The sequence below is a fragment of the Myxine glutinosa genome, chromosome 9 (assembly GCF_964187855.1).
Source record: "Myxine glutinosa chromosome 9, kmMyxGlut1.1, whole genome shotgun sequence".
Lineage (NCBI taxonomy): Eukaryota > Metazoa > Chordata > Myxini > Myxiniformes > Myxinidae > Myxine > Myxine glutinosa.
Genome location: NC_136269.1, coordinates 100304826 through 100329121, shown reverse-complemented (window position 1 = coordinate 100329121; position 24296 = coordinate 100304826). Strand labels below are relative to the sequence as shown.

The window sequence follows — 24296 nt, the reverse complement described above, 5'->3', positions numbered from 1 at the left end:
GTGAACCTGACTAGTCGGGTTGCTAACACCGCTCGGCAATTATAACATCTAAAACCGGGGTTCGAGCGGGAGTCCCTCCCTTGCTCGCGGTCAGGAGTGGCACTCAGGTCCTTGGGACTTTTTGTAGACCAAATACCCTGGCTGCTCCCGACCGGGAGGAGCGTTGGGACCCCCAGGACTCACGTCGGTCAGTCACGGACAAAGGGATTGACCCCCCCCCCTTCTTAAGGGGAGAAGGCCGACGGAGAGATCCGTAACAATATAATAGGACCGTGGGTAGTGAAAGAGCGGAGAGGGAGTGAAAGAGCGGAAGAACAGGCTTTTAGGACCCGTGGGATGATGCCGTCAGGTCCAGTTGCAGAATCAGAGTCGAGGGTTGACAGAAACTTTTCCACCTTGTCAGGAGGAAAGGACACGGAGTCCAGGAGCAGCTGGGTACGGTGGGTACAGAGATGGATGGGTTTGGGACACAAGATTTAGAGGCAAACACAGAGTTGAGGCATTCAGCTTTTTCACGTGTGAAGTCAGCTGTGTAGCCATTTGAGGTAAGGGAGGGGATGGAGGGCGAACAAACATCAGAAACAGATTTGACCAGACGCCACCAGGATTTGGAAGAGGGAGACAGATAAGAGAGTTCGGTCTTGAGTACGGATAGATATTGTTTCCTGGCTCTCCTGAGGGTGGACACACACTTGTTTCGGGCTTTGTGAAAGGAAATGAGATTTCCTTCCGTTGGATTTGCTTTCCAGGAGACGAAGGCAAGTTGTTTCTGGGCAACAGCCTCACCACAAGATTCCGTGTACCATGGACGGGAGGAAGGGTATGACAACTGAAGACGAGACTGGATAAATCTGTGCATGAGAGAGAGCAATTTACTTTGGAAGAATTCTCAGGATGAGTTGATGTCAGAGGTGGTAGAGATGGGAGACCAGTCCAGATGATTGATGGCTGCTTGAAGACCGTGCCAGTTGGCCTGAGTGAAATGCCAGACTCGTCGCCGCTGAGCAGTCTCCCTGAGAATGGTCAGAGAGATGTCCACTTTAACAAGCACATGATCAGATGAGCCGATTGGAGCAGAAGAAGAGCAGCAGACATTTTCAGGGAAGTTAGTCATAACCAAGTCCAGAAGAGAAGATGCTCCGTTGACTGAGATCCGGGTCGGGAAATTGACATATTGTGTCAGTCCCAGTGAGTCGCAGAAGTCCTTTGCTGAGGAGCCATGGCTGGTGAGAGAGGGACCCACACCCAGCCAACTGGCATGGTGACAATTGAAATCACCACATATGAGGAAGAGAGAGTTGGGATGAGTAGATAGAAGTAGGTCCATATTATCAGACAGCGAGATGTAGATGGAGTCATCACTGTTTGGTGGACGGTACAACACACATATGGATAAGAGGTGGGAGCGAAGGGGAAGCCGTAGCCAGAGGTATTCCTGGGGGTGAGGTGGAGAGAGTGCAGTGCAGGGCAAGTGAGGAAGAGAGTTTTTGATAAAGATAGCAACCCCACCTCCAGGACGAGGCTCAGGTCTATCATACCGGAGGAGGGAGTAACCCGGGAGAGATACTAAGGAATCGGAGGCATCATGAAGGAGGAAAGTTTCTGTTAAGCAGATCACGTCTGGTTTGTCAGAAGCAACCTGTATGGAGAGATCAGTTAAGTTTGAACGAAGGCCCCGGATGTTTGAGGTCCATACCGTTAATGAAGAGGAAGGGGGAGCATCGGATACAGAAAAGGGGGGAGGAGGGGTAGGGTAAGATGTGGAAGAGGTGGAAGAGGTAGGGAGAGCTGTTGAAGGTGTGTCGGAGATTTCAGAATAGCTCGGAGAAAGGGAAGGATGGGGCGGACAAAAGGTTTGATGGTGATTGGGTGAGGCACAATGAGGTGTTATTTGAGGAGGGGGAAGAGCGAGGCAGAAGGTTTGGGGAGATGGAGGTGAGAGTTGGAAGGGGGAAGAAGCGGGGAGGACGCTTTGAGGAGGGGGAGTGAGAGGGGGGAAATTGAGAAGAAATGAGGGTGGGGGATTTGAAGGGGAGGGGCGAGGGGGGAGTTTAGGAGGGAAGGGACAAGGGGAGGGATTTGAAAGGGATGGGATATGGGGGAGATTTGGAGGGGAGGGGCAAGGGGGAAGATTTGAAAGGGATGGGTGATGGGGAAGATTTGGAGGGGAGGGGTGATGGGGAAGATTTGGAGGGGAGGGGTGAGGGGGGGGTCTTGGAGGCGAGGGATGTGGGGGGAGTTTAGGAGGGAAGGGGCAAGGGGGGAGATTTGAAAGGGATGGGTGATGGGGAGGATTAGGAGAGGAGGGGCAAGGGGGAAGATTTGAAAGGGATGGGTGATGGGGAAGATTTGGAGGGGAGGGGTGATGGGGAAGATTTGGAGGGGAGGGGTGAGATTTGATCTTAGAAAGTGTACGATTAATGGGAAACGAACATTTATTGCAAAATGAGTTTCTTGTGACCTTCGAGTCAAAAATACGTTTTAGGATGCTGGAGGGAGGGTGGAGTGCGGGAGAGTTTAGGGAATGTAGAAAAGAATCATTGTAAGAGATGGAATTGGTTTTTTTTTTGGGATGAATAGATTGTAATATAGATTTAATAATTGTAATATAGTAATAAATAGATTTAAATAACAAGGTGTTCGTAACTCCTCCCCGTGATCTTGACGAATTGCAGGGCCGTATTCGACATGAAGTGGATGCTTTGCGCAATGACCCGGCTATGGTGAGACGAGCATGCTCCACCGCTGTGAGCTTTTTGTTGAAAGGGGAGGTGGACATGTTGAAGGTGTGGGTGCATAAAGGCCAATCATTCCTGAGAAAAGTTCACATCTGACGTTCATTTTGCACCAATTATCCTGACTTGCATCGATTAGCCAAACTTGTAAAAATGCGATTTGAACTTGTCATTTTCAATGAACATGTACTCGGTGATGTGTGACAGCAATGATGCATGGAAGGTATCGATGGAAAGCTGAGGATCTCCTCTTAATTAATAAACCACATGTAAATTGTCAAAATAAATAACCTTTGCATTTTAACCCCTTGAATTCGGATTACCTTTTTTTGATACACACTGTATAATCGCTTTCAGCCCCATAATCAATGGTAAAGAATCACTTATAAAATTCTCTGATCCAGATGCGCATCCAGATCTTCACCGAAATCTAATCATTTTGTCCTTGTGACATAGCCAACTTCTCCACAAAATTTCGCCCAAATACATCGACAACGTTTTGAGATATCCTATTCACAGACAAATAAACAAACAGACAAACAGAGCTGAAAACATAACCTCAATCCACCTTTGGTGGCAGAGATAATAATCTGAGCTGCATAAGTATTATTATACATGCACATAAGCAGTAGGCATATTTTTGCTTCATGTACTCATTTTGTCAGGTGTTTTGGTTTCCTGGTCCGGGCATCACTTCCACGCAGGACACTCAAATGGCACATTCATCCCAGTAAACTGGGACTCATTTCGCCGACCTCAGAAGGATGACAGGCTGCATTAACCACACATGGTGTTAATTCCACAAACAACCGGGATTTTAAATCAGGATCCTGGAATCCCAAGCTAACAGCTTAACTGTTAAGCCGTTATAATATGTCTGCAATATAATTATAAAAAAACATGAGTGTCTGTCCATTCTGAAACGAATCCCTCAGTTTTGGGGCTAGCTCCACCAAACCTTCTGTGGAACGTGTTGGAGTCCCAGCAGATGTTGTAAGGTAGGTAGGAGCATTCACAAGTTCCTCAATAAAATTATGATTTTGAAATTGACGATATGGAGATGCTCCCGAATCCGGAAGTGAACAGATGACGACAATGGGCTGGTTTGATAATATCTAGATGCAATCGTGGTTCAACACAGTATTTTGTTATCGTATTAATTAATGTATGATTGGAATGATGCTGTTTAGAATGAAAAGAGATATTGAGTTTAAATAATAATGATGAAATGACATGAGGGTTTCCACTTGCTAACCGTTACATTTGCAGATTCGCCATTTACTGGGTGTAGAACCATTCAGACAGGGTATGTTTTTTATGCAAGTCCTTCACGAACCTGCTGCCAATGCCTGACGTTCGATTGAAGGAGGCACAGGAATGTGGAATTTATTGGTTCCATGGTTTAGCATTTACCGTTTCCACATTGTGCGTTTGCTTTTGGCTTCCCACCTGTGCATGGCAAGGGTACCTCGTATGTAATATATATATATATATATATATATATATATATATATATATAACTGTGAGAAATAGTAGAAACTCCACAGTACGAGCAGGGCGTCTCATTTGCATTGAATATATATGAATATATATGAATATATATATATATATATATATATATATATATATATATATATATATATATATATACATATATATTGTTACAGTACGCGGTTAAGGATGTTATATTTGCCGAGCGGAGGCTCCGCGACCGAACAGTTGTTCCCCGACTAAACCCGATTCACCCAAACGTTGGCCGTATCGCGCCACCGCTATTCAATCGGGAAAAGACTAAGACGACGAATGCAAAGAGGAAGAAGAAGACGTACAGAAGAGTTACGGGGTTTATTATTATTTACACACAAAAGCAAAAAGAGCAGTCACGGGTATTTACAGCGGACATGAAAACGCAGGTGACACAGTGAAAATTACTAGCTTATACAGACTTAGTTACTACCCAGGACAGCACGAACAAAACAAACTCACGTACGCAAATGGGGAACTTGCAGGCAGGAATGGCTGGAAAGGATGAGCAGGTGGGATCACAGGGCGCAGCGAGCAGGTCCACTCCGGGCGGGAAGCGAGGAGCCGGCAGCTCCCTGTATTCGGCTTTACAGCGCACACCGTCAGGGCTTCACGTGGCTGGTTGAAACGGGGCTGCACTCCTCTGCCGTATCTCTCGTGTAGCTTGTTTCGTAAAAGCTCCTCGGCTTTCTCTTGGACCCCTTCTTTTTCGTGTACCTCTCCACGCAGCTCAGCTCGTATTCCCTTCCTCTCACTTCTCTCCAGCGCGGGACTGACACGCCCTCTTACGCACCTGGACTCATCTGCCGTATCCCTCGTGTAGCTTGTCCCAGCGATCGTCGCACCCTTCTCTCCAAAACCTTCAGCGCGGGTCTGACACGCCCCCCTCGGTTTCGGTACCGCCCTCTCCCCCGTGCTCTGTTTCGTGACCTTGTATGGTAATCCCACGGGCTTGTCTCCTTATTTGGGCATGGCGCCGACGGCACGCCCCTCGTGGCGAGCCACGGGCTTGTTTCCTTATTTGGGCATGGGGCTGAACAGCCCCGCCCTTCGTGGCGCGCCCTGGGCTTGCCTCTCCCTGGCGACCCCGCCCCTCCTGTTCAAACAGAGCACGGAGCACATATTCACTATCGCAGCGAAATGAGAGGGCGTGCATCCCACGCTTGTGAACTGCTTTACCCGCAGATGGAGAGTTTGGCTGGGAAATGGAAGTATTGAAGGGGAGCTATTCTTAATTGATTCGGTGCAATGGAGTATTATTCTAATGGAAGACAAGGCCTTACTCTAAAACACATAATAAGATATAAGCTACTGAACAAGGGTTTTATCGGGTCCTGCAATGTGGTGTTTCATGGAATAACTACCGAGACGCCCTTTTTACCTTTACACAACTCTGGAGGCAGGAGGTGCAGAATAGACAATAATAAAGCACACAATAAAAAAAATACCATCCTCATATCCGCAACAATATATATATGTGTGTGTGTATATATATATATATATATATATATATATATATATATATATATATATATTGTTACGGATCTCTACGTCGGCCTTTCCCCCTTAAGAAGGGGGGATTAACCCCCTTGTCCGCGACTGACCGACGTGAGTCCTGGGGGTCCCGGACAAGGGGATTAATCCCCCCTTCTTAAGGGGGAAAGGCCGACGTAGAGATCCGTAACAATTGGTGTCAGGAGTGGGATTCAGGTCCTTGGGACTTTTTGTAGACCAAATACCCTGGCTGCTCCCGACCGGAAGGAGCGTTGGGACCCCCAGGACTCACGTCGGTCAGTCGCGGACAAGGGGATTAATCCCCCCTTTTTAAGGGGGAAAGGCCGACGTAGAGATCCGTAACAATATATATATAACAATATATAATTAACCAGTATAAAATACTCCAAAGACCGCAAAACCCTTAAAGACCCAAAAAACACCAAAAACCCAAAAGGCCCTGAAGGTGCAAAATTCCCCAAAGACCCAAAATACCCTAAAGACCCTGATGACCCCAAAGACCCTTAAATACCCAAAAGACCCCAAAGATGGAAAAGACCCCAAAAAACCCCAGAGACCCAAAATATCCCAAAGACCCCAAAAAAATAATTTGAAAAGACCCAGAAGACCTTTAATGCCCCCACAGAACCAAACAACCCAAAACACCAAAAAGACCCTTAAAGACCCTGAGGACCCAGTGGAACCCAAAGACCCAAATTACCTAGATGACTGAAAATACCCAAGGACCCCAAAGAGGCAGAAGATCCAAAGGACTCAAATGACCAAAAAGACCCAAATGAACCAGAAGATCCCAAGGATGCAAAAGGGCTTGAGCACCCAAAAGACCTAAATTAACCAGTGGACCCAAAAGACCCTCAGGACTCTGAAGACCCAAAAGAAGAGTAATTATGTCTCTTACATTGGAATTGTAGACGGTGGCTTGCAAACCGAGCCTCAAGGTCGGTGTATGGAAGCGTTTTTTTTTTTTTTTTTAATCACAATAAATACAAGGCACAGGGAGGTGACATTCGCTGAATGTGACGTGCAAAGTGCGGAGTAAAACGAGTGTTCATTTACGTCTAGAGGATGTCGAATAAATAAAGATTATACAAGTACCCCTGACACTACGCCCAGACTTCGGCATGCTCACGCCGCTGTTCCGTCAAAAACTGTTCCAACCCATCATTTTTGACTGGCTTTATACTCGTTTGTTAATAAAGCCGGTATTTTTGTACAGTAAAGTCTGTGTCGTTTGAGTTGATTAATTATCCAGGTGAGAAGAAGTCAGGTGGAAGCCGTCCAGGTAAGTTTGTCATCCTCCTTTCCCTCGCGTGTAAAGATTACCGTCATTTTTGGATTGAACGCCTTGGAGTAAAGCTCGTTTGGTCATCCGTGTCACCCTGCCGTGTTCAGTACAGGGTAGTCACACGACAACTGGTGTCAGGAGTTTGGGATTCGAACCTCGGACACTCGGTGTCTGAAGGTTTTTTTTTTTGGTTTTTTTTGTATACTGAATCGAGGCTCGTGAAAGAGCTAACATTAACTTCACAAACAAATCGACCAGACAAACAAAATACACAAAAAGAGGGAGCGGAAGACAAGATGGGGAGAAAAGGGGAAGCACACACACACAACATCCGAGAGCAGGGAGATGTGTGGAAGGGAGAGGGCCCGGGGGGAGGAGGCGTGGGAAGGGGGAGGGGGGGGGAGGGAGAAGTATAAAGCACAAGGACACCAAGGACATCCAGGACAAAAGTTGGTATTTCAAAAAGTGGAATTGGGGTGAAATTAGCGGGGGTAGAAAAGATCAAGGTTTTGGATGGGGGAAGATAAGAGATGGTGGTGAACAGCTGTTTTAAAGACTTGGAGGGTGGAGTGGGATTGAAGAGAGTGAGGGAGTTTGTTCCAGAGGCGGGAGAAAAGAGGAATGAAGGAGTGAAGGTGAGCAGAGAGTCTTGATTTTGGCAGTTTAACCAAAAGAGGGTTGCAGGCAGATCTTGTGCGACCTGTAGGAATATTTGCGGGACAGAGCCCAGAGAGAGCTGGGGGGGCAAGGTCAGAGAGGAGTCGGTAGAAGACGGAAAGACCACCAACCTGCCTGCGGTGAGTGAGTGAGAGGCCCTTGGATTTAGCTTCATCGCGGGAGATTCCAATGATTCTGAATGCTTTGGTTTCAACAGCGTGAAGGCGAGCTAGGTGTGAGGCAGGAGCACCACCCCAGAGGGGAGAGCAGTATTCCATTGAGCTGCGGATGAAAGCCTTGTATGTGGTGAGGAGCTCAGGTGTGCCAAGGAAGGACTTCGCACGCCGGAGGATGCCCAGTCGGCGACTGGCTTTGGAGGCCAGATTTGAAATGTGGTTTTTCCAGGAAAGATCATGGCAGATAGTGAGACCCAAAAGCTTGAGTGACAGAACTTCTTGGAGAGGATTATTCAGAAAGTGGATGGGAGGGTTGTCCAGTCGGTCTTTTCGGAGAGACATCGTAAGAGTGTGAGATTTGTCAGGATTGAAAGACATGTTCCACTTGTTTGCCCAGTCTGTGATTTTGTCAAGGTCTGCAGAGAGTGAGGAGGCTGCAGACTGCCGATCTGAGGGATGAAGAATGGAGCGACAGAGAGTAGAGTCGTCAGCAAAGAGATAGAGAGGATTTTCAAGAGAGTCAGAGAGATCATTGATGAAGACCAGAAAAAGCACAGGGCCCAGAACACTGCCTTGGGGAACTCCAGCCTGAACAGGAAGAGGAGATGAGAGAAACCCATTCAGGGCCACATGTTGACTACGACTAGAGAGGAAGTCCACCAGCCATGCGTGGAGATTTCCATGGATACCAAAAGAGGAGAATTTGGTGAGCAGAGCGGGGTGCCAGACCGTATCGAAGGCACGTGATATGTCAAGGGAGACTGCTCTAATTTCCTGTTTGGCATTGAGGACCTCCATCCATTGTTGAGAAAGCAGAAGCAGCATGTCCAGAGTGGAGTGTCCAGGTCTGAAACCAAATTGATGATCAGAGATCAAGCCATTGGAGAAGAGGAAAGATTTCATATCTGAAGCAGTGATGGATTCCATGACTTTGCTGATAATTGGGAGAAGGCTGATTGGTCTGTAGTTGCTGGGATCTGTTTTTGCACCTTTTTTGTGCAAAGCGGTGATGTTGGCAGATTTCCAAGCAGATGGAAGATGACCTTGAGCAAAAGAGAGGGTGAAGAGAACAGAGAGGGGGAGTGAAAGAGCGGAAGAACATGATTTTAGGACCCGTGGGCTGATGCCGTCAGGTCCAGTTGCAGAATCAGAGTCGAGGGTTGACAGAAACTTTTCCACCTTGTCAGGAGGAAAGGACACAGAGTCCAGGAGCAGCTGGGTACGACTGGGTACAGTGGGTACAGAGAGGGATGGGTTTGGGACACAAGATTTAGAGGCAAACACAGAGTTGAGGCATTCAGCTTTTTCACGTGCGGAGTCAGCCGTGTGGCCATTTAAGGTGAGGGAGGGGATGGAGGGGGAACAAACACCAGAAACAGATTTCACCAGACGCCACCAGGATTTGGAAGAGGGAGACAGATAAGAGAGTTCGGTCCTGAGGACGGAGAGATATTGTTTCCTGGCTCTCCTGAGGGTGGACACACACTTGTTTCGGGCTTTGTGAAAGGAAATGAGATTTCCTTCCGTTGGATTTGCTTTCCAGGAGACGAAAGCAAGTTGTTTCTGGGCAATAGCCTCACCACAAGATTCCGTGTACCATGGACGGGAGGAAGGGTATGACAACTGAAGACGAGAAGGGATAAATCTGTGCATGAGAGAGAGCAATTTACTTTGGAAGAATTCCCAGGATGAGTTGATGTCAGAGGCAGTAGAGATGGGAGACCAGTCCAGATGATTGATGGCTGCTTGAAGACCGTGCCAATTGGCCTGAGTGAAATGCCAGACTCGTCGACGCTGAGGAGGCTCTCTGAAAATGGTCAGAGATGTCCACTTTAACAAGCACATGATCAGAAGAGCCGATTGGAGCAGAAGAAGAGCAGCAGACATTTTCAAGGAAGTTAGTCATAACCAAGTCCAGAAGAGAAGATTCTCCGTTGACTGAGATCCGGGTTGGGAAATTGACATTGTGTCAGTCCCAGTGAGTCACAGAAGTCCTTTGCTGAAGAGCCATGGCTGGTGAGAGAGGTACCCACCCCCAGCCAACTGGCATGGTGACAGTTGAAATCACCACATATGAGGAAGAGAGAGTTGGGATGGGGAGATAGAAGTTGGTCCATATTATCAGACAGCGAGATGTAGATGGAGTCATCACTGTTTGGTGTACGGTACAACACGCATATGAACAAAAGGTGGGAGCGAAGGGGAAGCCGTAGCCAAAGGTATCCCTGGGGGTGAGGTGGAGAGGGGGCAGTGCAGGGCGAGTGAGGAAGAGAGTTTTTTATAAAGATAGCAACCCCACCTCCAGGACGAGGCTCAGGTCTATCATACCGGAGGAGGGAGTAACCTGGGAGAGATACCAAGGAATCAGAGACATCATGAAGGAGGAAGGTTTCTGTTAAGCAGATCACGTCTGGTTTGTCAGAAGCAACCTGTATGGAGAGATCAGTTAAGTTTGAGCGAAGGCCCTGGATGTTTGAGGTCCATACTGTTAAGGAAGAGGAAGGGGGAGCATCGGATACAGAACAGGGGGGGGGGGGGGGGAGTGGTAGGGCAGGATGTGGAAGAGGAGGAAGAGGTAGGGAGAGCTGTTGCAGGTGTGTCAGAGATTACAGAATAGCTTGGAGAGAGGGAAGAATGGGGCGGACAAAAGGTTTGATGGTGTTTGGGTGAGGCGCAGTGAGGTGTTATTTGAGGAGGGGGAAGAGTGAGGCAGAAGGTTGAGGAAGATGAAGGTGAAAGTTGGAAGGGGGAAGAAGCGGGGAGGACGCTTTGAGGAGGAGGGGTGAGAGGGGAGTCTAGGAGGGGAGGAGTGAGGGAGAGTCTCGGAGGGGAGGGGTGTGGGGGGAGTTTAGGAGGGAAGGGGCAGCGGGGGAGATTTGAAAGGGATGGGTGTTTGGGAAGATTTGGGGGGGAGGGGCAAGGGGGAAGATTTGACAGAGATGGGTGATGGGGAAGATTTGGAGGGGAGGGGTGTGATTGGATTTTGAAAAGTGTACGATTTATGGGAAACGAGCATTTATTGCAAAATGAGTTTCTTGAGACATTCGAGTCAAAAATACGTTTGAGGACGCTGAAGGGTGGGTGGAGTTCTGGAGAGTTTAGGGAATGAATGAAAGATGCACTGTAAGAGATGGAATTTTTTTTTTGAATGAATAGAATTGGTGAGCAAGTCGAAAGCATCCTTTTATAGAAGAAGTAGAAAAAAGTGTTATAGAATATGACATAATAATAAAGTTCTTCAGGGGACAGATGAAACATGTATTAACAACTTGATCACGTGATCTCGAACAACGTGGTCGAAGAACGAAAGAACAAATAACGAAGAACGAAAGAGCAAAAGAACGAAGAATGAAAGAACAAATAAGAACGCACAAGCGGATAAGAACAGGGAAGGAAAAAAAAATTTTTTTTTTTTTTTGAGATTTTAAAACAAGGGAGTATGGGTGAAAAGACCGTGAAAAACAGAGACCGAAAGTAGTTGCAGCGTGATCGAAGAACCGCCGAGACAAAAAACAAAAGCCTCAAGCCAAGGTCTGAGGACACGGTAGCTGACTAGTACTACACTAGGCCTCAGAATACACGATACGAAAAAACCGACGATTCTGTACACAGGTATGAAAAACCAACACCGAGAAACCTATTAAAGTCACCCCAATAGGTACATGCACCGAAAGAAAGATAAAGATACGACAAAAACACAAATGTGAAAGATCACTTAGCTTCGAAAGCGTGAGCGCATGGAACAGCTTCGAAAAGACGTGACCTCCTCGAAAAGACGTGACCTCCGCTGAGGTTGCGAGTACGACATCCGCTGAGGGCAAATTGCGCTCAGCTTTCGGAAGCAAAATTTTAAATGATTGGCTCTCTCGTTGAGGGGGAGGTGATCGCAGTACCGGGGTGTCCAAATTTCATAGTCAATTGGTGCCGGGAAGAGCGCAAACAGCACGTCGTGAAATTTAAATTTTCTTTTCTGAGGTAAAATATGCGCGAGGAGACCGCCAGCCAGCACGTAATGGCGGACGTGAACAGCATGGCTGAGCGAGTGGAGGGTCCTGAAGAACTTGGAAGCGAGTCCAAAATAGGTCGTTTTGAGAATAGTGTTGGAACTTCCCCCACTCCTGAGTGATCAAGCCAGCAGATGGGTCCGATGTCTTTCCAGGCTATATTAAATTTATTAAGGGGAATGAGTGACGAAATGAAGGGAATGATTGAAGATTGGAATGAATTGAAGGAACAAATGAATAACAGTGAACGATTGGAGGCCTGTACTAAACGATTGGAGGCCTGTAGTGAAAGATTGGATGCCGGGACTGAAGAAATAAAAGCCCAAAGAGAACAACAGAATGAACTACGGCCATAGGAGGGGAAATGTTTGTTAAAAAATGGCCTGAGTGAACAAATTAATGCTCAGAATGAGTGGAATGAGCAATTGAAAGGTAAAAATTGAGGGAATAACACAAGACCCGGGGGAACGAATTGACAAAGTAGCGGGGGAAGAGATGGCATTGGGAATGGAAGAGTGTGAGACCCAAGCTGATACACTTGGGGCAAGGGAGAGGGAAAACTCAAATTTAAATGGGGAATGTTTGGAAGTAAATGGGGAATGTTTGGAAGTAAATGGTGAAAGTTTAACTGGAAATGACCTGTAAGGCTGTCGGGCTGGTGTGGATGTCACAATGCACTAGCAGGGGAAGGAATTGGGACTTGTGCAGCACCAGGGCGGTGGTGCGGAGCAGCAGAGGGTTAAAAAAAAATGGAGGTCCATGTAACGGAACCGGACCGGGTATGTGTAGATAAAGACCTGTTGGGGCCAGAATCGATTGATGATAATGATGAAGAGATTAATGACGACACAGTGGCTGGACACCTGGGACAGTACCATCGAGGAAGAGATTGATGGAGTCCAAGAGAGTCTGGGGGATGAGGTGTCGGTCCATTGAATATCCCTGGGATGAGATTGAAATGACCGAGGGGACCCTCACCACGAACCAAGATTGGGTACAGGAGGCTCCGAAATTGCATACACAGCAGGGGGGTGTTTTGGCTCCGAGCTGGACTCTGACATGGAAGAGTCTGGAGATAGAGCCTCGGAAAAAATGGTCCCCATAGTGAATTTGGAGCAGCTGCAGGGAGGAGCTGAAAAACCCGAGGAAGGGCTGCGGGGGTTGGACACAAGAGGCCAAAATTTTCAAAAGGAAAATTATAATTAAATTTAAATGTGAGTTTGATTTGGCACAACCTTGGAGGGAATTGGTCCCCCGGCTGAGGAATTCAGACCAGGAGAGGTCATTGGGGTCGGCCTCATGGGAAATTGCCCCACTTGGAAATTGGGGTATGCCAGCCAGCTGGGGGTCTGTGCTGGCGAGATTTGGACGTGGGACCCGACCATGGGTGTTGTGGTACGACCTGGGCCCCACGGGGGGTCTGGTGGAGTGTGGCGTCCCTTGTCCGTCGGGGCACCGCCCGAGCGTGTGTCTTAGGCCGGCAGGGTCGCTGGACCCTGGAGGGGGTTAAGACCTCTGGAGGTCCGAGGTTGTTTCTCGAAGGTACCTGGGATGGTGTATTACGCGGACCACTAAGGGGGAGGTGTTGTGGGCCGCGCTTTGGTGGCGGCAGAACGGATGGCCATAAAGGGCCTGATGGTGTGACGGCCTGGGCATGCGGCCTGACAGCCTCTGCCTGAGACTCTGGAACAGCCAGCATGTGGTGACCTGCCATGCTGTGCTGGTCTATGGAGGTGGATCGATCCACATGGACAGGAATGGTTATAGCCCACCGGACAACCATTGGAGAATCAGTGGAACGTGATGATGTAAGAATGATCTTCCACAGATGTTCTGTTGTGATTTGTGGACTCTCGGCTTGGGAAGAGAGCTATGGGCTTGATTGATTGGGGAATTTGGAACGAGCCGAGCATCAGAGGCCATACTCGGCTGGCAGGTGTATGGAGAAGCACCCTTCTTTGGTGAAGATAGTTGCATGTCAAAATAATTGGCATGGTTAATCTGAGGGTTAGATGCAAATTTAAGGGTGAATTTTGGGAAGAAGCCATGGTGGACACCGAAACCAGTGGAACCATGATTGATCCAGGTGTGTTAGACAAAAGTGTTGGAGGCTGGGACAAAATTGATAGACGAGCAGGACACAGCCTTCAACTGGCTGCGGGGGCGATGGCGCCAATATTGGGACACAGGGTTGTCGGGATGTGGTTAGGTAGTCTGGGGGTCAACATGGTGGTATGGGTGTCCGAGGTGTGTGGACCGATTCTTCTGGGATGAGTGTCCTGGTGAAGCATGGCTGCCTGCTAGACCCTGGGCGTCGTCAAGTGTGGGTGGGCACTGGGGGCTGCATGTGGTCGGACTGGGGGATGATGTGGAGGTGCATGGGGACGTGGCTGTTGGGATGCCACGCACTGTGACTGTGCCTCCCAGGTCCGAGGCCTTGGGAATGGCAGAGTTGGCAGTAGGTGCTCACCACATTGGCCAGCTGGGGCTAGTGGAGCTGTGTTCCTCACAGGCGGCTGAAGGATGGATGGTGGGTCGCACCCTTATGGACACTCATTGGCCATGTTGGCATTTCGGCTGCTCAGCTTATCCCGATGGCCCTTGCACGGTAGAGGGGCGGAGCTGTCACAGCCAAATGTAGTGGTGCAGTAAAAGTCACCAGAGGAGGCGGATCCACATAATTTCCAGCACAGTGAAAAAAACAAGGAAATTTTGTAAAAATTGATAGGCCCCGTGGGACAAATTTGGGATTCAGTAGGGTGGATGGAGTAGGGCACTCTTGGACCCGACCAACCTGCAACTACCTGCACATCAAGGTAAAGGTAAGGTGCCTTGATGTTTATCGTCCCAGGCCTCAGTACTTTTTTTTTTTTTAAATTGGAACATGAGAATTTGGAATGGGGGGGGGGGGGGGGGGTGGGTGAGAGTGATGGCATGGCCGGCGAGGGGATTGGAATGTGTGCCACAAAGTGTCTTGTGGGTGGCGTTTGTGTATGTGTAGAGGTTTTGTGTTTTGTGTGGTTGGGAGAATGGAAATGGAGGTGGAAGTGATTATTATTGAAATGTGTTTGGAAATGTGAATGGGGATTTCACATGTAAGCAGGCCATGGCAGCACCTTTGTATGACATCTTTTTATGGAAATATGTGGTTGAGAATTGGATGGCAGCGGGGGAGGAAATGTTATTGTGGATTTTGTGGTTGGGGAAGGTGTGTGTGTTCGCGGGTATGGAACAAGCTCTGGAGGAGTGGTGACTGCGGCCCCCTCTGCAATATTTGCCCCTGGCAGCCAGTGGTGTCTGGGAATTTGGAGCCTGTCGGCGGTGGTGTCTGGTTGGGCGCCCTGCGGTATGGAGACCCTTGGTGACCCGTGAGGCTATGTGAAAGCCTGAGGCGATGGAGCCTGGAGTGCTCTCCTCGGTGGGACAGTTCCGCGTGCAAGGACGTGGAGGCCTGGTGACGATCTTTGACGATTTGTGATGAGTTTCAAGAGCAACTCGGAGCTCAGTGCCCAAAATAAATAACACATTTATTTTCGTTCTTTTATATTTCCCTTTGTCTGTAATCGAGTCTGTATGGGGAGGTCCCGTTGAGGAATCATAGTTTTTTACCCTACATTATTTTGTTACCGGCATTTCGTTAATAAAGCCGGTATTTTTGCACAGTAAATTCTGTGTCAGCTTGGAATTAATCATCACAGGTTCAAAGAAGTCGGGTGGAAGCCGTCCAGGTAAGTTCGTCATCCTGCTTTCCCTCACGTGCAAAGAATACTATCATTTTTGGATTGAACGTCTTGGAGTAAAGCTTGTTTGGTCATCCATGTTGCACCGGGGTTTACTACAGGGTAGTCACACGACAATATGTACTTTTCTGGAGCATTACTTTGTTCCTCCTAAGAACACAAGGGTAGTACAGCATGCACACAAAGTTTTGTGAATGTCCCTTCTCTTCTATTATTTGGCATTTTCTGCAAGCTATGGAAGGTCCATTCTTTTCTATACTTTGCCATATGGCACATACCATAGAAAGGGGCCTTTTCTATGCACCTGGCATTTTTCCCAATAATATCGTGCTATATATAGTTTTTGTTCCCACTTGCAGTGGCCATAGAAAGTGGACATCACAATGACGGATGAAAAAATACATGGAGACATCACACACATCAATTAAATTGCACTAATAAAAAAACGTGTTTTCCATGGTCTTCATGCGGTTCCAGCTCCTAACCTTTGGGGGTTTTTTTGGGGGGGGGGGCGAGGGGGGGTTCGCACCGATGAGCCAAGCAAAAACTATGGCAGTTATGTGGAATTTCCTGTGTGTGTGTGTGTCTGTCTCGTGAGCATCCGTTTTTTCGGTGTGGAAACATGGTGGCTGTGTTTGAGAGAGAGAGGGGGGGGGGGGGGAGGGGGAGAGAGAGATGGAGCTCGGCATGACAGGCTCTGTATATAGACGAAGATGAGGGGTATTTGCTCTCAGCACGTTCATCTCGCTGTGTTTATATCAGGTGCTGTGATGCTCCGATTATTTAACGTTCGCTAAATAATAACCTTACCTTCTTTCATATTTTGGGCAATATTAGCCATAGCCTCATAAATCATTTCTCCTTTGTTAATAAAAAAAAATTAAAACCTTCCGATTCGTGAAGGAAAAAAATCTAACTCTGCCAAAAGTTTGGTCGCCGCGTCCTTTTGTTTTACAGCCTTTGAAACCTAACGCTGAAAAATATTTCTTTCTGCGTACCTCCCGAAAGTGGAGTCAATGTGAAAGACATTGTACTTGCAGCTGGCTGTATCGTTGGGAACGACAAGGTAATCGCTGCATCGAGAATGAATAAGCAAATTGACATTTTTGTTTTGGACAAAACCGATGTTCCTCGAATTGTAGAACAGGGATTAACCGTTCAGCCTGATTTATTTATTATGGCGTCACCACTTGACAGCCCCGCGATCAAAGTAATCATTTCAAATTCTCCTCCCTTTGTCCCTGATGAGTTCTTAATTAAAGAACTTTCTCGTTATGGTTCGTCAGTTTCACGCATTTCAAAGATCCCGTTTGACGCAATAATGAGTTAAAGCAAGTCGTGTCCTTTCGACATCAAGCCTTCATGCTCCTGGAAAACTCCCGAAAGGATTTGAACCTTATGATTAACCTCAAACACAAAGAATTTGAAAATACGATTTTCGTCTCTCCCAAATGTTTTTTTAAATGCTTTGGTTGTGGATTCCTTGGGCATGTTAAGCATGACTGTCCCCAGAAGAAAGAGAATGTTCCGGAATAAGAACATCCTCCACCCCTTGCAAATGATAACACCACCCCTGCTCTCCCCTCTTCACCGACCACTCCCCTTCTCCACCTCACAAACCATCCCTCTCCCCCCACTGTCCACAACCTTCCCCCCATACCCTCCCCCACCTCTTTGGAAATGAATTATGTTCCTTCCACTACTGAAACTGATTATAACCCTCCCGTCTTGACAATAAAAACAAGCGTTACGCCTAGGTCCCCTGTCGGTGAAGTGATGCGAGTTGACAAAGTGGAAGACGCAAGGCGGCCATCTTGGATTTTGACGTGGCGACCCAATTTTCAAAAGCCTTCTCCCTTATGCATCGATACACCCACACACCAGATTCGAAGTTGGTAGTTCGTTTATTTTAAGATATTTCGCTCACAAGGTTCAGACATACATAGCGGCGGCCATCTTGGATTTTGACGTGGGTTGCACCCACACACCAAATTTGAATGCGGTCCTTCGCTTACGCACGCACGCCCGCACAGACGGAGGGGAAAACCATAGTCCCCCATTCGCTCCGCGGTGCGACGGGGGACAATTACCACCACCCATATATATGGGCCCCCCCACCCCCAGTAGAAAACCACAGCTCAACCTCATTAGAATCTGATATCATTCCTACTACGATGACAGAGCCTAACCTTCCCACTATAGCTGAAACAGCGAATGAAAACCCGTCCCTCATGATCACTGCCCGACCAGCACCCCTCTCAAAAATCCCTAAAAATAACCAACTCAGAAACTCTTCGCTGGAAACTTTCAAACTGTCCCTTCAAATCCTAATTTCAATCCCTATCCACCAAGCCCTAAAAAAATCCTTCCCCACTCAAAAGCGATTTTCAGTCTTGGAGGACCTTGGATGACCCCCCTGTCTTAAATCGCTGACCACGGAATTAACAGTATGGCCGTACCACAGCAGTCAACCATTGCCTCCCCCTCCGCCTCCTGAAGCTATTCCTCCAACCCCATCCCTTCCCTCCATGGGCAAAACCCTGCCTGGCAAAATGGAGTGGTGTGAGGAGGCTGATGATGAGTTAAATGATGACACAACGTTGGAGTTGTCCGACATAGATGACTATTAGTGAGTGCGGGAGCATACAACAACAACGGCATTTTAAGGCCATTTTCCCTGCTAGAGCGGGGGTTAGCCTTGCGGGCCCCATGACAATCTTCTCCATCTTGCCCTATTTTCTACATCTCCCCTTGTTAACCCCCTTGCCCGCATTTCTTCTTCCACCATCTTCAGCCAAGTCTTTCTCGGTCTTCCCCATCCTTGACTTCCTTCTACATTCATTTCCATCCCTCTTCTCCACCAGTCACTTTCATCCTTCCTCAACACATGACCAAACCATCTCAACCTGTTCTCTTCACAGCATCAATCACAGGCTATATTGCTATCATCTTTTGCAATTCATCTTTTTTTTTTTTGTATACATAATCGAGGCTCGTGAAAGAGCCAACATTTATCACACAAACAAATCAAACAGACAAACAAACAAAGTGTATAAAAAGGGGAGCGGTAGACAAGATGGGGAAGCACATAAACACAACATTTGTGAGGGACATCGGGAATGTGTGGGAGGGAGAGGACTTGGGGGGGGGGGGGGGGAGGCGGCGTGGGAAGGGGGGGGGGGTGGGAGAAGAAAAACACAAGGACACCAAGGACTTCCAGGAAAGAAGTTGGTATTTCAAAAAAGAGAATTTGGGGTGAAATTAGCGGGGATAGAACAGATCAAGGTTTTGGATGGGGGAAGATAAGAGATGGTGGTGAACAGCTGTTTTAAAGACCTGGAGGGAGGAGTGGGATTGAAGGGAGTGGGGGAGTTTGTTCCAGAGGCGGGAGAAAAGAGGAATGAAAGAGTGAAGGTGAGCAGAGAGTCTTGATTTTGGCAGTTTAACCATAAGAGGGTTGCAGGCAGATCTTGTGCGACCTTTAGGAATATTTGGGGGACAGAGCCCAGAGAGAGCTGGAGGAGCAAGGCCGGAGAGGAGTCGGTGGAAGACAGAAAGACCACCTACCTGTCTGCGGTGAGTGAGTGAAAGGCCCTCGGAGTTAGCTTCATCACGGGAGATTCCAATGATTCTGAACGCTTTGGTTTCAACAGCGTGTAGCCGAGCTAGGTGTGAGGCAGGAGCACCAGCCCAGAGGGGAGAGCAGTATTCCATTGAGCTGCGGATGAAAGCCTTGTATGTGGTGAGGAGCTCAGGTGTGCCGAGGAAGGACTTCGCACGACGGAGGATGCCCAGTTGGCGAATGGCTTTGGAGGCCAGCTTGGAAATGTGGTTTTCCCAAAAATTTGGGGGTCTACTGGTGGGAATATATTTTAGGGAATAAATTGATTTTCTTGACATTGGTACATCAAGGGTGATGAAGGTTGTGGTCAAGTTTCATCGAAACAGTGTGTGTAGTAGTTTCAGAGGAAATAGCAAATTCCTATTGGGGCGGGAGAGGGGAGGGGAGGAGAGGGTGTGGGGAGGGGTCAAACGTGGATCCAATTTGACCACCAGTAGACCCCCTTAGACACCATTTTTTTTCATGCCGTGAACAAACTTTAGTCACAACATAACAAATATAATTTGTGCCAAGTTTGGTCACAATACCATCAGCGGTTTGGGAGAAGAAGTTGCAAGTGTTGACAGACTGACGGACGGACGGAAGGACACGCCGTCGCATAAGCTCCCCGGAACTTCGTTGCAGGCGAGCTATTAATAATAGTATCATTCGGCAAGAATAATAATGAACGTATTATCCACACCCTGGCACAAGTGTATCTGGACTTGGTGAAAGGTAATTTAATGCTCCAGCAATACGGGAGGCCGATGTGTTACAAGGCGGCGAAGACCAATGAAAATTTGGTCCAACTGACCAAGTAGTAATAGGTATATAAAATGAGCGTTAAGTAAGGAAGCAGCTCACAAATTCTTATTTTAGTCATTGGTATGTTGTGTTCAGGGCTCACTGAAATACCCTGTCTTCTATTGTGTTTGTGTTGCATGTGATCAATGCACGGTTACAAGCTTCTTTCACACATGCACGCACAAACACACCAACGCACACACACACTGCCTCATCTATTTATTACGCACACAATTACACCTCATCTGCTCCGGCGCATGCTCCCATACCTGAACTGACCAATACAAACTGGCAACTTGAAAAATCTGACAACCCTCCCAACCTCCGCTCAAACCAATCCCCACAACTAGTGCGTACGTAATAAATAGACGACTAAGCGGATTACATGCGACAGTTACAAGGATGTGAAACGCCGACCTCACAAACTGAGAACAGATGCTCTCGCTCGACCGATTTCGCCACCAAGGTTGGAAAACTAAAAGTAAAAGGTCGCCTCCTCTTGGCGAAAGATACCATGAGACGTTTAACGTCCACCAAGTGATTGATGTCTGATGCAAATGCAAGTGGACGAGACACTCATCTCAACGTCCTCTTTGACGGGCGGAATACTCATCGATGGGTCTACCTACTTCAGCACAAGGATGACAACCTGTAGATGCATGGGGGCGGAAAACAAACCGAGACTAGATAGGCCAAAGGACTATACACTACCCTGACAACAAACCTAGACTAGATAGGCCAAAGGACTGTACACTACCCTGACAACAAAGCTAGACTAGATAGGCCAAAGGACTGTACACTACCCTGACAACAAACCTAGACTAGATAGGCCAAAGGACTGTACACTACCCTGACAACAAACCTAGACTAGATAGGCCAAAGGACTATACACTACCCTGACAACAAACCCAGACTAGATAGGCCAAATGACTGTACACTACCCTGACAACAAACCTAGACTAGATAGGCCAAAGGACTGTACACTACCCTGACAACAAACCTAGACTAGATATAATAGGCCAAAGGACTGTACACTACCCTAACAACAAACCTAGACTAGATAGGCCAAAGGACTGTACACTACACGGACAACAAACCTAGACTAGATAGGCCAAAGGACTGTACACTACCCTAACAACAAACCTAGACTAGACAGGCCAAAACCTAGACTCGTGTAACGTTTGGTTATTCAGACACAAACAAGTCAACAAGATGGTGGGCCAACGGACTGCCGTTTATTCGTCATGGTGTCGTGAACATGCCGTAAACCATGACGTGAACATAACGTTATGATATATTGCGTTATGTCGCATCTCCCTTTGACAAACAACAAACGGAAAATTAAGTGAAGCATGGCACAGCAAGTAATAAAAGATGTAGCTGATGCATGAACGAACATGAACAAAATAAGTGTAAACATTTAGAACATACTGTCACAACAGTAAAACAGGGGTAGACTACCCTGAGTTACAAGGTGCTAGAAGAAGGGTTAGTCTGCCCTCAGTTTGTCACATAATCCTCTAGATGTTTGGGTCTGTTGATGACGCGGCCTGACCGTGGTGAGAGGATTCTGACCCTGTTCAGGCGGCAGAGAGGATGGCGTGTGTGTGACTGGCGAGGGTTGCCCTGTACGGGCTGTAGAGTGCAGGCTGCTGGCTTGGCCGGAGAGAAGTGGTCGTTGCTTTACTCTGACGACATAAAACTTGACGTCAACAGTGTTTTGTTTGTGCGTCACAGGCAATGTGATGCATCCCTCAACAGCAAGGTCATGCTCCGAATAACTCTTTAACTTGCTATCGGTGGCAGACAATGACATGTGGGTCTTTAGACTGTGAAACAGCTCAAGCGGCATTATGGATACTGTTGCACCTGTGTCAATCTGTGTCTTCACGACCTTTGTTCCAATCTTGACATCAGTCCACCATTCTGTTGCTGCATTTGTTCCATGAATGTTGTTGACACTGTGCGTCAGGGTCGTGTCATCAGACTCGTAGTCACAATCAACAGCATGCGCAGCAGATCTTGACTGCTCTTTCAACTTCTGTCTACACACACGGGCGAAATGGCCTACCTTCTTACAGAATTTGCAGGGGGCCTCCCTGGCGGGACACTTGTAGTGTGATGATGAGTATCCGCAGTACCAGCAGTTTTGGTTGTCTGTCCACTGTTTTCTGGTGGGTGTCTTGTGACGGGGTGGCTGCTGTTTGTTAATGGCATACACCTTACTGTCTTCGTCCGCAGCAATAACTCGCAAGCTCTCCTGTGAGGTCTCGTAGTTCTGACCGATGCTGGTGGCCTTGTTCAGTGTGAGCTCGTCTCCTTCCTGAAGGCAACGTTCAGTCACCGCTGGATTAGCGGATCGCAGGACAATGGCATCCCGCAGCATGCGGTCCGTGTTGACGCCATATCCACAGTCTGTCACCAGCAGCCGCAGGTCAGTTACAAAGTTGTCAAAGCGTTCACCGGGCAGCTGTTTACGCCTGTTGAAGTTTACTGTTGCTCTGATTTCATTTTTCTTGGGAGCCACGTATGCAGTGTACTTGTCAAGTACTCCAGTTAAGGTTTCATTTTCTGCAGGCACACCTTCGGTTGCAGGAGTCCATGTGAATGTGTTGTAAATTTCTCTGCCTTTGTCGCCTATGTATGTCATGAGATAGTTTACTTTGACAATTTCCGTGGCCGTGGATAACGGTCCGTTGAACGTAAACACACAATGTTGTTTAAAACGTCTGAACTCCTTTTCAAGATCTGACGCTTGCCAGTTCATACGTGGCTTTTCTGAAGCATTCGCCATGGCGACAAATTAGTGCAACTCACTTGCGTTGGCAACGACGTGGACGGTTGACGCAGCCGGATCCCGTGTTTGTAGGATTCGCGGGGCGCATGCGAACTTCAACGAGCAGGAGGACCAATAATGCACAAATGACTTTCTTGTCTACGTAGATATAAGAATGATATTTTCATCACTCGTTCGCTTCATTTTCGGCGTGGAACGTCGATGAAAACCACTTCTGACACCATGTAACGTTTGGTTATTCAGACACAAACAAGTCAACAAGATGGCGGGCCAACGGACTGCCGTTTATTCGTCATGGTGTCGTGAACATGCCGTAAACCATGACGTGAACATAACGTTATGATATATTGCGTTATGTCGCACACTACACGGACAACAAACCTAGACTAGATAGGCCAAAGGACTGTACACTACCCTAACAACAAACCTAGACTAGACAGGCCAAAGGACTGTACACTACCCTGACAACAAACCTAGACTAGACAGGCCAAAGGACTGTACACTACCCTGACAACAAACCTAGACTAGATAGGCCAAAGGACTGTACACTACCCTGACAACAAACCGAGACTAGACAGGCCAAAGGACTGTACACTACCCTGACAACAAACCTCGACTAGACAGGCCAAAGGACTGTACACTACCCTGACAACAAACCTAGACTAGACAGGCCAAAGGACTGTACACTACCCTGACAACAAACCTAGACTAGACAGGCCAAAGGACTGTACACTACCCTGACAACAAACCTAGACTAGATAGGCCAAAGGACTGTACACTACCCTGACAACAAACCTAGACTAGATAGGCCAAAGGACTGTACACTACCCTGACAACAAACCTAGACTAGACAGGCCAAAGGCCAGTACACTACCCTGTCAGAAGTTTCCCGACAGGTGAAACAAAACCACGTTTGTCCGTTAACGAAACGGAAAGATAAAATCGAGAACATTTTAAAATAATCTTACATTAAAGGCGGATGTTCGTACAGAAAACTGAACTCGCACGTCGGTAAACTGAAGCAATGTGGAAAACGCGCACATCGATATAATCCAAACATAACCAGCAACAGTCCACGTACAAAGCAAACAAACAATTTGCAAAACAAAAACGATCAGTTTCGGTGTTTCCTCTAAATCCCCACTTCTTTGAAAGGACCCAAACACACCTCTCGTCTCTCGATCACCAGATCACGAACAGCTGGCGCATGCGCATAACTGCGATGTGATTTGTGCGGGACAACGTGTTTCTTGTGCGGAATGACGTCGCATAGTGCGGAATGACGTTGATTTGTGCGGGTCGACGTAAACTTTGTCCTCCCAATCACCGATTTCCTTCCTCCACAACAATATGTCAACATGAAACAGTAACGGTTTGAAACACTCGAAATACCCAAAGTAAAGACGCCATATTGCTCTTAAGTATTGATGGTGTTCCAAAGTGATTGAATAAGATTAG

The 24296-nt window shown here is 47.6% G+C and overlaps 1 protein-coding gene across 1 annotated transcript in view; it reads right to left on the bottom strand.

The window, feature by feature from the left end:
• The window catches only part of LOC137435186 (uncharacterized), a 43694-nt gene extending 19644 nt beyond the window's left edge, over positions 1–24050 (bottom strand). The window contains exon 1 of the mRNA XM_068128751.2: positions 24007–24050. The gene's annotated coding sequence lies outside the window, so the exon portion shown is untranslated. The remainder of the gene's footprint in view (positions 1–24006) is intronic.
• Between the last annotated feature and the right edge of the window lie 246 nt (positions 24051–24296).